Genomic DNA, 10,577 nt, shown 5'->3' on the forward strand with positions numbered 1-10,577 from the left:
TTTTTTTTTTTTTTTTTTTTTTTTTTTTTTGAGATGGAGTCTCTCTGTCACCAGGCTGGAGAGCAGTGGCACAATCTTGTCTCACTGCAACCTCCGCCTCCTGGGTTCGAGTGATTCTCCTGCCTCAGCCTTCCAAGTAGCTGGGACCACAGGCACACACTACCATGCCCTGTGAATTTTTATATTTTCAGTAGAGACAGGGTGTAGCCTTACTTTTATAATAGAACAGCCTTTAACAGGACATGGGTCACAAAAGGAAGGGAACATATATTGAGTGTTGACCATATGCAAGGCATTGTTTTAGACACCAAAGCTGTCTTCTCATTTGATCTCTGCAATCGCTGTGTGAAACAGGCACTATTTCTGACTTAAGATTTCCACACCAAGGCTCAGAGCAATCCATAAAACAAATGACAACGTGGGTAGCCCCAGTCATTGTCCCTGTTTTTATTCTCTGTTCAGTATCATAAGCATCTGCACTTAATGAAAAAGAAAAGGCATAAAAAGAATAGTAAAAGAAATAAAAATTTCAACAAAGAATAAAAGGAAAAATAGCCATTCTCCTACCTCTCTCGATGGGCATGGAACTTCACCAGACTGCTAGAGAGCCATCTCTGCTGTAAGTCCTCACTGAGCCAACTCTGTTCATCTACTAGTCCTTCTAGCATCAGCAGCAACTGCGAAAAGAAGAGAGAAGAAGCAATACACAAATGGCGCAGTGAGACATGAAGCCACAGTTAACCCTGAGAAACAAAAAAATGCATTAGCACGTACTATGACTTAAAAAGCCCGCTATGTTGGTACTTAAGCTTTTGATAGTATTGCATAGTTTTCCCAAGAAGCAGGAAAATGCATTAGCACGTGCTATGATTTCAAAAGCCTGCTATGTTAGTACTTAAGTTTTTGATAGTATTGCATAGTTTTCAAATCAATATCATATTATTTTTTTAATCTTTAAAATCCTGTAAGTTGGAATTCAAACACAGGAGCAAAAAGAATAAAAGAGAGAAGCTAGAAGCACAGGAAAGCAGCTAAGGGAAAGGAGTAAGAGGGAAGCGGGACAGGCAAGAGGGAAACACATATAATAGGAATTACCAGTATTCTTCATTCATTCAATACATATTTATTGAGCACTTTCCATGGGAAAGACTCCATTCCAGGTTCTAAGGGAAAGCCTACTATCTAGTGGAGAAAAAGATGTTCATTAATCATAGACGTTTGTCATTATGAGTGTAATAGTGCTATAAAGATAACGAGCTATGATCATGTATAACCAACAGAGATTTGTTGAAGGTAGAGTTGAAAGCCAGAATGGAGTGGGGTGAGTAGTTAGTAAGAGAGATGCTAATGGAGACAGAGAGTACAGGCAAGTGAGTCTTTTGGAAAAGAAAGGTTAAATGGGCTGTAGCTACAAAGAAAGTTGGGGCAAAAGCAGAGGTTTCTTTCTCTTTTTTTTTCAACTGGGAGAAATTTGAACATGGTTAAATGCAGCCAGAGGAGAAAGATTCAGTTGAGAGGGAGGTGACTTACACATGAGTGTGAGGGATAACTATTGGTATGTGTCCAAAAGAACTGCTGCTCTTTACAGAACCACACATGTCAGAAAGAGGCATCTATAGCTGCTAATGACCAAAGTAGGAAACTTCAGAGCAGTTTCCTGATGAAATAACATTTATGAAAAACCAATACCATGGTTTATTTCACAGTAGAAAAACAAGTTTGTGTCGGGTGTAGTGGTATGCACCTGCAGCTTCAGCTACTCAGGTGGCTGAGGCAGGAAGATTCCTTGAGCTCCATGAGTTTGAGGCTGCAGTGAGCCATGATTGTAGCACTGCACTCCAGCTTGGGTGACACAGTGAGACTCTCTCTCTCTATATATATATATGGACACAGAGAGAGAGAGAGAGAGAGAGAGAGAGAGTGAGAGTGTGTGTGTGTGTGTGTGTGTGTGTGTGTGTGTGTGTGTGTGTGTGAGAGAGTGACTCTATATTCCAATAACTTACCTGTTGTCTTTGGTTTCCTGGTATTTCTTGATCCTGGGATTCTACTGAAGCAACTTTTTCCCAAAGAAGTAATACTTCCTGGGTCAGGCATTCCACAGCTGGCATGTCTTCAGGAAAATCAGTTGTATTTGCAGGTCCTAGAAGTCAAAAAGCAAGTGTAAACATGACAATAGTAATCAAAGTTTTATGCAGTTGACAAACACAGACAAATGTTCTTGAAACAGTCTGCCTATACTTTCAAGTAAGATATTGATAAGCACCGGGCAAGGGAGTCATTGTGTGCAAATACTGTCTGAAGATGCCCTACAGGCAATCTGAGATGTGAACATTTCCAATGGTCTGCAAAAACTTTGGAAGGACCTTCATGAGGTCTTCTTTACTCTGTATTTTCCTGGTCAGAGGCTCCATATCAGCAGCCTGCACCTGCAGCCCTTCCTCCCGCACCTGCAGCTCTTCTTGCACCTGAGGCTCTTCCTTCTGCACCTGCGGCTCTTCCTCCCCCACCTGTGGCTCTTCCTCCCCCACCTGTGGCTCTTCCTCCCCCACCTGCAGCTCTTCCTCCCACACCTGCGGCTCTCCTTGCATCTGCAGCTCGTCTCGCACCTGAAACTCTTCTTCCTGCACCTGCAGCTCTTCTTCTTGCACAGCCGTCATGGACTGTAGAGCAGAAAGTTCCAACTGTGAATAGAGGAAACAATATCTGCCATGTTTACATTTCAAGACAGAGACAAATGCTTTTGCAAATCTTATCAGTATCAGCCAGTAATGCAAGAGAAAACGAGATAAGAACAGAGCTCTACAAGATCAAATAAAAATATCCATGCAGTATAGTAACAAACAAACAATGTTTTATGGGAAGATGTAACAGTTGTTTTTAATGACATCTTCCACCATAACTGGCACCATAAAACACATCAAATTTGTTTAACAAGCTTATTATGATACTGAAAAAGAATGGTGACCATTAGCAGAAGCAATAAGAGATAAAGTTTTTATGTAAGTACTTCAGCTAATAGAGGAAAAAAATGATAGCATTAGGATATCTCCATTTTGCAACCCTTAATGAATTAATGGATTAGGCATCAAACCCCAAAAGCTGCTAACATCACAAGAGATCACCAAACAGTACATGCCTCCAGATGGAAGAACATGCCACCACCTCTGAAGGAATCCTGCCAAGGGCTAGCACTACATGCCCTCAACTTTCAGTGTTCTCAACAGAAAATGATAAATACTTGGTTATGACAAAGTTCATTAAAACTCATCATAGGCTGGGCGCCATGGCTCACGCCTGTAATCCCAACACTTGAGAAGACCAGGTGGGTGAATCATGCGGTCAGGAGTTCGAGACCAGCCTGACCCAAATGGTGAAGCCTCGCCTCTACTAAAAATATAAAGATTAGCCAGGCATGGTGGTGAATGCCAGTAATCCCAGCTACTCAGGAGGCTGAGGCAGGAGAATCACTTGAACCGGGGAGGTGGTGGTTGTCGTCAGTGGAGATCATGCCATTGCACTCTCGCCTGGGTGACAGAGCAAGACTCTGTCTCAAAAAAAAAAAAAAAATCATGATAATATCCACACCTGCTAACGTTTACTATGCCACAGGCTCTCTAACATATGCTTTGTATATAGTTAATTCTTTTAACAAAACCAGTGCTCTGGTTCCTGCCTGCTTTTCCCACTTTAGTATCTGCCATTTTACTCCTCACTCACGACTCTGTAGGTACACTCGACTGTTTCTGTTCTAGGAACACCAGACTTTCTCTTAACTCTAGGCCTTTACAGCTACTACTCCCTTTGCCTGAAATATCTTTCCCAGCGCTGTCTTTCTCTGATCCTCAGGTCCCAGCTTACGTGTCATCTGCTCAGAGAAGCCTTCTTTGGCCACCCTATTTAAGATGACCTCCATCCATGTTACTTTCTATCGTTTCCCTCATATCACTTACTATCATCTATAACTATATCGATCTGTTTATTGTCTGTATCTCCCCAGTGGAAATTAACTACATAGAGCCAGAGATCTTGCTGATTTCATTCACTACCTTATCCCCAGCCCTAGCTCAAGTTGAGAGAAGGTTCCCATACAGCTAATGAATGAAGTAGTGAATCCTCACAACAATCCTATGAGATAACTCCTCTTTGATTTATACATAAAGTGACTTCTACTCTTCAATTTACAGACAAGGTGATTGAGAAAAATTAAGGAACTTGTTCAAAAATCACAGGGCTAGCTCGTAAGTGGTAAATCTAGAATGTGGACTCGGGGAAGCTGACTCAGAGCCACGAGGCTATAATGTCTTCCCAGCAGATGCTGCATATCAATACAGTCTTCATGGTAAGGGCAAGTTATTTTAAATAAACCCTTTAAAGCAAGTTAGCAATAGCTAAATATCACCCCTTCAAAACACCCATTCATAGGCATTAGAATTTCATGATCCTGAAAACAGGACAGAACCAAAAAGTAACATTACTCTGGATTTGGTATATGTGAGAAAAACAGAAGAGCATGTGGAAACTAAAATACCTGCCATGAATAATCAGATAACGGCTAAGGTAGAACCACAGAAAGTAACGGAGACTAGGGGATTTTAAAAACTGGTATTTCTTCAATGCCACACATTCTCATATCCTAAAAACTAACTGAGTCAAAAACATGAATCTGTTTGTAAGCAGAAATATGGTAATAAAATCAAAAGATAAAATATGTTAATTCCATCACAAATACAATCACAGGTTCCGTATTACAGATCTAGCTATGGCAAAAGGTATGAAAAAACCTAAGGAGCTATTTAGACTAGCTAGCTGAAGTTAATTTAGGAAGCCACGACACTGACTGATCTTCTAAAAGAGATGCCAGTGCAACAAACAAGTCTCTAACTCTGCACTGTGGTCCTATTTCCTCAACATCACAGTTGAATATGCAACTAGCTGTGTATATATTTAGGAAACACATATTTCCTGTCTATATTTAATTCTTTTAACAAACCTAGTGATCTGGTTCCTGCCTGCTTTTCCAACTTGAATATCAGCCATTTTACTCCTCACTCGTGACTCTGTAGGTACACCAGACTTTTTCTGTTCTAGGAACAGAAAAAGAAAATATATATAGAAAAGATGGGGGGTGTGAATCTCTAAAGCTGAATGGTGTCTTGTAAAAGAACTGATGAAAAGTCTATGCTCGAGAGAGTTAAAGCATAAGATGGGAAAAATGAATCTTAGGAATTATGTGAAGTCACAAAAGACAGGAGTTTGAATCAAAGCTTTGGCATTTATTAGTTACACGACTATTCTCCACTCTCATTCTATAAGAGAAATCAGTGTTTCAGCTTCTTCATCTATAATAATGGGGCTGATACCATTTACTTCATATAGAGTTTTAAGCATTAGTGCTAATTTAAATACCCAGCACAGTACATTGCATATGAATACTCAACATTGACTATACTCAAGTTTCTCCTTTCATGTTTCTAAAACTAATTTCATGGGTCTAATGTCATAACTCTAAGCAGCAATCACACAGTATTTCTTATTTACACTAGTTATTTACTATTATTATTATTTTTGGAGGCGGAGTTTTGCTCCTTTCCTAGGCTGGAGTCTGATGGCATGATCTCAGCTCACTGCAACTTCTGCCTCCCAGGTTCAAGTGATTCTCCTGCCTCAGCCTCCCGAGTAGCTGGGATTACAAGCACCCGCCACCATAGCCGGCTAATTTTTGTATTTTTAGTAGAGATGGGATTTTGCCTTATTGGCCAGGCTGGTCTCCAACTCCTGACCTCAAGTGATCTGCCCACCTCAGCCTCCCAGTGTCAGGATTACGGGTGTGAGCCACCACACCCGGCCTTTACAGTTAGTTGTTTTAGTCCAATTAGCAATGGGGAGTGAGAGTTGTGTTTTTCCAGCACTTAGTAAGTTTTAATGGTCCCAGTATAAAAACAGGAGCATCTTGTTAAGATAATGTATATAAAAAATAACGTATATATTTCCCTAAAAAGAAAAAGGTCATACCTGGCATTTGGACTCAGGTATTCTACTTGGAGAATTATACACTTTTAAATAGAAACTATTTTGAAAGAAAAAATAATAGGGATTTAAAAATTAAGACTTGACTAGAAAACTCACCTGACTTTCTTTTTTAGCCATGAGTTCAAGTTCCTCTTTGGCATTACTCAGTTCTTTTCCAGCCCTGCCACTGTGTTCAAGTCTCCTAAAATGAAAATAGAGTGCTAGTTTTAATTGCTATGAACATAATGTGATATCAGCTGCCTTCTTTGAGGAATTTACTGAGGACACATTCCAATAATAAGAAAAAAATAAAACATATACACAGGTTGTTCTTTGTTGCATTATTTATAAGAGCTAAATACCACAGTCATCCTGCATTCTATAAAGAAAAGACTGAATAAAGTATAGTATATTCACAAATGAAACTATATACTGACGTAAAAAAGGAATATGGATGATCTTTTATCAACTTATATGGCGTGATTTAGAAATCCTGAGACTATGTTAAGGAAAACAAGCTACATGCTTAAGAATACATCTAAGGTAATAGGTTTTACATTAGGGAATAAGAATATACATATATACATTACATATACACAGATGATTCATTTGTCGATTTTTGCAAAAAGATACACAGGAAGAATAACCAAGAAATGAAACTGATTACCTTCAGGAGATGAGTGGAAACAGGAGAGAGGGGATAGGGAAAGAGATGGGACATCTGAGTATATCATTTTATATACTGGAGTTTTGAACTGTGTTAACGTTTAATTCCTAATATGTAAGTCAGCTTGTCAATTAATGGGACATAAAAAACCTAAAATTGAATCCTAATATCAACAAATGAATCTATATAGTAAATAGATAATAAAACCACCCAGAAAATAAAACAAATTAATCCAAATAATTTTTGAACTCACTAACTGAACACTGTCAGTGCAAAATACCCTAAGGATAAAAAGAATCACAAAACTACTTTAAGGATAAAAAGAATTACAAAAAAAGGTAAACATTACAGAATACATTCACTGTTGATAGTGGTATTTATGTAGTAATTCTGAAACTACTTTTGCATAGTATACTATTCTGCAAATGTGTAAATATTTTGAAATATAGTGATGTTGTAAGTAATCAGGGCTCTCAAGGAGATACGAATATGAAATGAAGGAAAAAAGAACCTATACTGTTAAGTCAGAATTACAGAAGTCAGTATTAAATCTTCATATGTATACAAATATATACATATATGCTTAAAAATATTCACTGCTAGCTCTGTTCACTTAAAAGGACCTAGAAGCAAAAGGTATTAATGTGGCAATGAAGACATCTTGTGCCCAGATCACAGTTTGTCAATGCCATTACCCACCGAAAGGAACCAGGGAGCTCTTTAGGATAATGGCTGATTCTGGGACTGAGGCAGGTAAAGTAAAAGGTAATCACAGAACATCTTACTGTGCCAGAAACTATGAAAGGACAAAAAACAAAGAAACCAAAAAAACTGATGGGGATATGGCAAAGGGTCAGAGAAACTGCTCGATCAGGTTCCCACTGACTGAATCTGGGTAAATTTGAGGAGTAAAGGAAATAATGACGGAAATCAATAATATAATGATTTTTGAAAATCCATATTGATAAAAACAAATGGAGCACAGAGATAAGGAAAGGACAGCTCTTCTTTATAAAATAATATCCATCAAGAAATAAAGAAGAAATTTTACAAAGAGAAAATCGTAATTTTTTTTTTGAGACTGAGTCTCATTCTGTCGCCAGGTTGGTGTGCAGTGGGGCAACCTTTCTGCCTCCCAGATTCAAGCGGTTCTCCTGCCTCAGCCTCCTGCATAGCTGGGATTACAGGCATGTACCACCAAGCCTGACTAATTTTTGTATTTTTAGCAGAGAGGTAGCTTCATCATATTGCCCGGTCTGGCCTCGAACTCCTGAGCTCAAGTGATCCACTCTCCTGGGCCTTCCAAAGTGCTGGGATTAAAGGCATGAGCCACCGTGCCCTGCCCTGAAAAATCACTATTTTTAAGCTACCAATGTAAGAGTTGGTTCATGCAAGGCTCAAATGATACTACAGCCACTGAGTGAATGATTGCTGGAAAACAGAACTGTCAACATCTCAACTTCAGCCAGCAGATGACTTACATATAAAAAGGAAAATGAACCTTTTGCAATGGAGAGATTTGGCAGCTACAACCTTAACCAATTGACTAAATTTCATATCACCAAGGATCATACAAACTGATTATCATGCACTGATGTGATGCACTAAGAAAGATGTCATCCAGGCTCACACCTGTAATTCCAGCACTTTGGGAGGCTGAGGAAGGTGGATCACTTCAGGCTAGGAGCTCTAGACCAGCCTGGCCAACACAGTGAAACCCCATCTCTAAAAATACAAAACAAAACAAAACAAACAAACTAGCTAAGCAAGTTCTAGCTCCACTTTGGGAGGCTGAGGTGAGAAGATCGCTTGAACCCGGGAAGCAGAGGCTGCAGTGAGCTGAGATGGCACCACTGCAATCCAGCCTGGGCAATGACAGATTGTGTCTCAAAAAAAAAAAAAAAAAAAAAAGAGAGCAAAAAAAAAACGGGGTAGGGTAGGGGGGGGTAGGGTGGGGAGAGGAGGGGAGGAGAGGGGAAATTCATCCATATCGTATTCCTGCCAAAAATGTTTAACTGGAATCTAACCACGAGAAAAGAATCATGGCTAAACTGAGGAATATTCGCAGTCCTAAATTCTTCAAAAGCCAGTCTCGCTAAAAAGAAATAAAAGCTAGGCCGCGCGTGGTGGCTCACGTCTGTAATCCCAGCACTTTGGGAGGCCGAGGTGGGGAGATCACGAGGTCAAGAGATCGAGACCATCCTGGCCATGATGAAACCCCCTCTACTAAAAATACAAAAATTAGCCGGGTGTGGTGGGACGCGCCAGTAGTCCCACCTACTCCAGAGGCTGAAGCGGAAGAATCGCTTGAACCCAGGAGGCGGAGGTTGCAGTGAGCCGAGATTGCGCCACTGCACTCCAGCCTGGTGACAGAGCAAGACTCCATCTCAAAAAAAAAAAAAAAAAAAAAAAGTAAAAGCTAAACAATTGTTCTAGATTAGAGACTAAGAGATATGACAACTAAGCACAATGCATAAGCCCTGGGTTGGGGGGAATCAAACTAGCTATACAGAACATCATTGGGACAACAGGAACTCTGAATGTGGACTGCATATTAGATACTAAGCCTATATCAAGGTTAAATTTTCTGAGTATGATAATTATATTGTAGCTATGTAGAAGAATGGTCTTGTTCTTAGGAAATACTGACGTACGCAGCATAAAGTGTCATGATTTCTGTAAGAAATTCTCCAACGGTTCAGAAAATACATTACATCCACATATATGTGTGTGTACATACAAAGAAATAAGGCAAATGTGGCAGAATGTTGACAACTGGTCTGAATAAAAACGTATATGAGTCTTCACTATACTATTCTTGCCCCTTTTCTGTAGGTTTGAAATTTCCAAAATACAAAATTTAGAGAAAAGTACACTTTTTAAAAAAGGCAAATAAAGAATAAATGAAACAAATCCAACATTATTTTACTCTTTGATTAGTATAAAGTTTTCAAACTAGAGAATGACTACTCGTAAGACTTTTTTAAACCATCCCGACTGGGGCTAGGCTTGGCAAATAACTGAATGTACACGCCTACCCTTCCTGACAGTTTCGTGTAGGTGATGCCGAGTTACCGCGAGTGGCCCCAGACTTGACAGATACCCGGGGAAAGCTGTCAGCGCACGGCCCTGCTGTGCAGGACTGGAACCACTACCTCCCGCATTTCTGAATCCCTGCAAAACTATCTGAAAAGAAGAACAAGAACAGACTTTCTCTGGGCCAAATTGTGACCCCAAAGCAACAACCTCAACTCAACATGAGGTAAGGACAGTTCTTCAGCCTCTCAGACGAATTCCTAACTTATTTTTTCCACTAAAGTAGGAAGAGAAGAGAATCTTAGCCAAGCCTATTACCTGCGGTCAGCGGGTTGGCGGCGACCCAGGCGCTGACAGCATCAGCGGCGTCCGCGGCGCGGTCGGCGTCAGCGGCGTCCAGAGGGTCTGCGGCGTCCACGCCGAGCTCGGCGCGTCAGCGACGTCCCATGCGCTAACGGCGTCGGCGGCCTGACGGCAGCGTCCCCGTCCCAGGCGCTGATGTCATCGGCGGCGGGGTCCGCGCGTCAGGAGCGTCAGCTGCGAGGTAGTCTCCTCGGGGGCATCCGCGGCAGGGTCAGCGGTTCGGCGGCATCCCAGGGGCGTCGGGGCCTAATGGGCGCCCACGGCGTCCCAGGCACTGACGGCGTCTGCGGGGTCTGCCGCGGACGGCGTCTGAGGCAAGGTCGGCGCCTTGGGGGCGTCCGTGGCGCAGTCGGCACATCGGCGGCGTAGGAGGCGCGTCAACGGGGTCTCATGCGCTAAGGGCGTCGGCGGCGTCTACTGTGCGCAGGGGGCGTCTGCGGCGTCCGAGGCACTTCTGCGGCTTCGCAAGTGAGGATGACGTCGGCGGCGCGGTCGGCGCGTC

At 41.5% G+C, this 10,577-nt stretch overlaps 1 long non-coding RNA gene across 1 annotated transcript; it reads right to left on the reverse strand.

The window, feature by feature from the left end:
* Positions 1-940: 940 nt before the first annotated feature.
* LOC116546345 lies at positions 941-6,340 on the reverse strand. Its single transcript, XR_004266680.1, has 4 exons — positions 6,127-6,340; positions 2,607-2,681; positions 2,004-2,140; positions 941-1,182 (listed from the first exon to the last, which is right to left on the reverse strand). It is a non-coding gene; the product is annotated as an uncharacterized LOC116546345 (long non-coding RNA).
* Between the last annotated feature and the right edge of the window lie 4,237 nt (positions 6,341-10,577).

The sequence above is a fragment of the Sapajus apella genome, unplaced genomic scaffold (assembly GCF_009761245.1).
Source record: "Sapajus apella isolate SASKATOON/1434 unplaced genomic scaffold, GSC_monkey_1.0 scaffold788, whole genome shotgun sequence".
Lineage (NCBI taxonomy): Eukaryota > Metazoa > Chordata > Mammalia > Primates > Cebidae > Sapajus > Sapajus apella.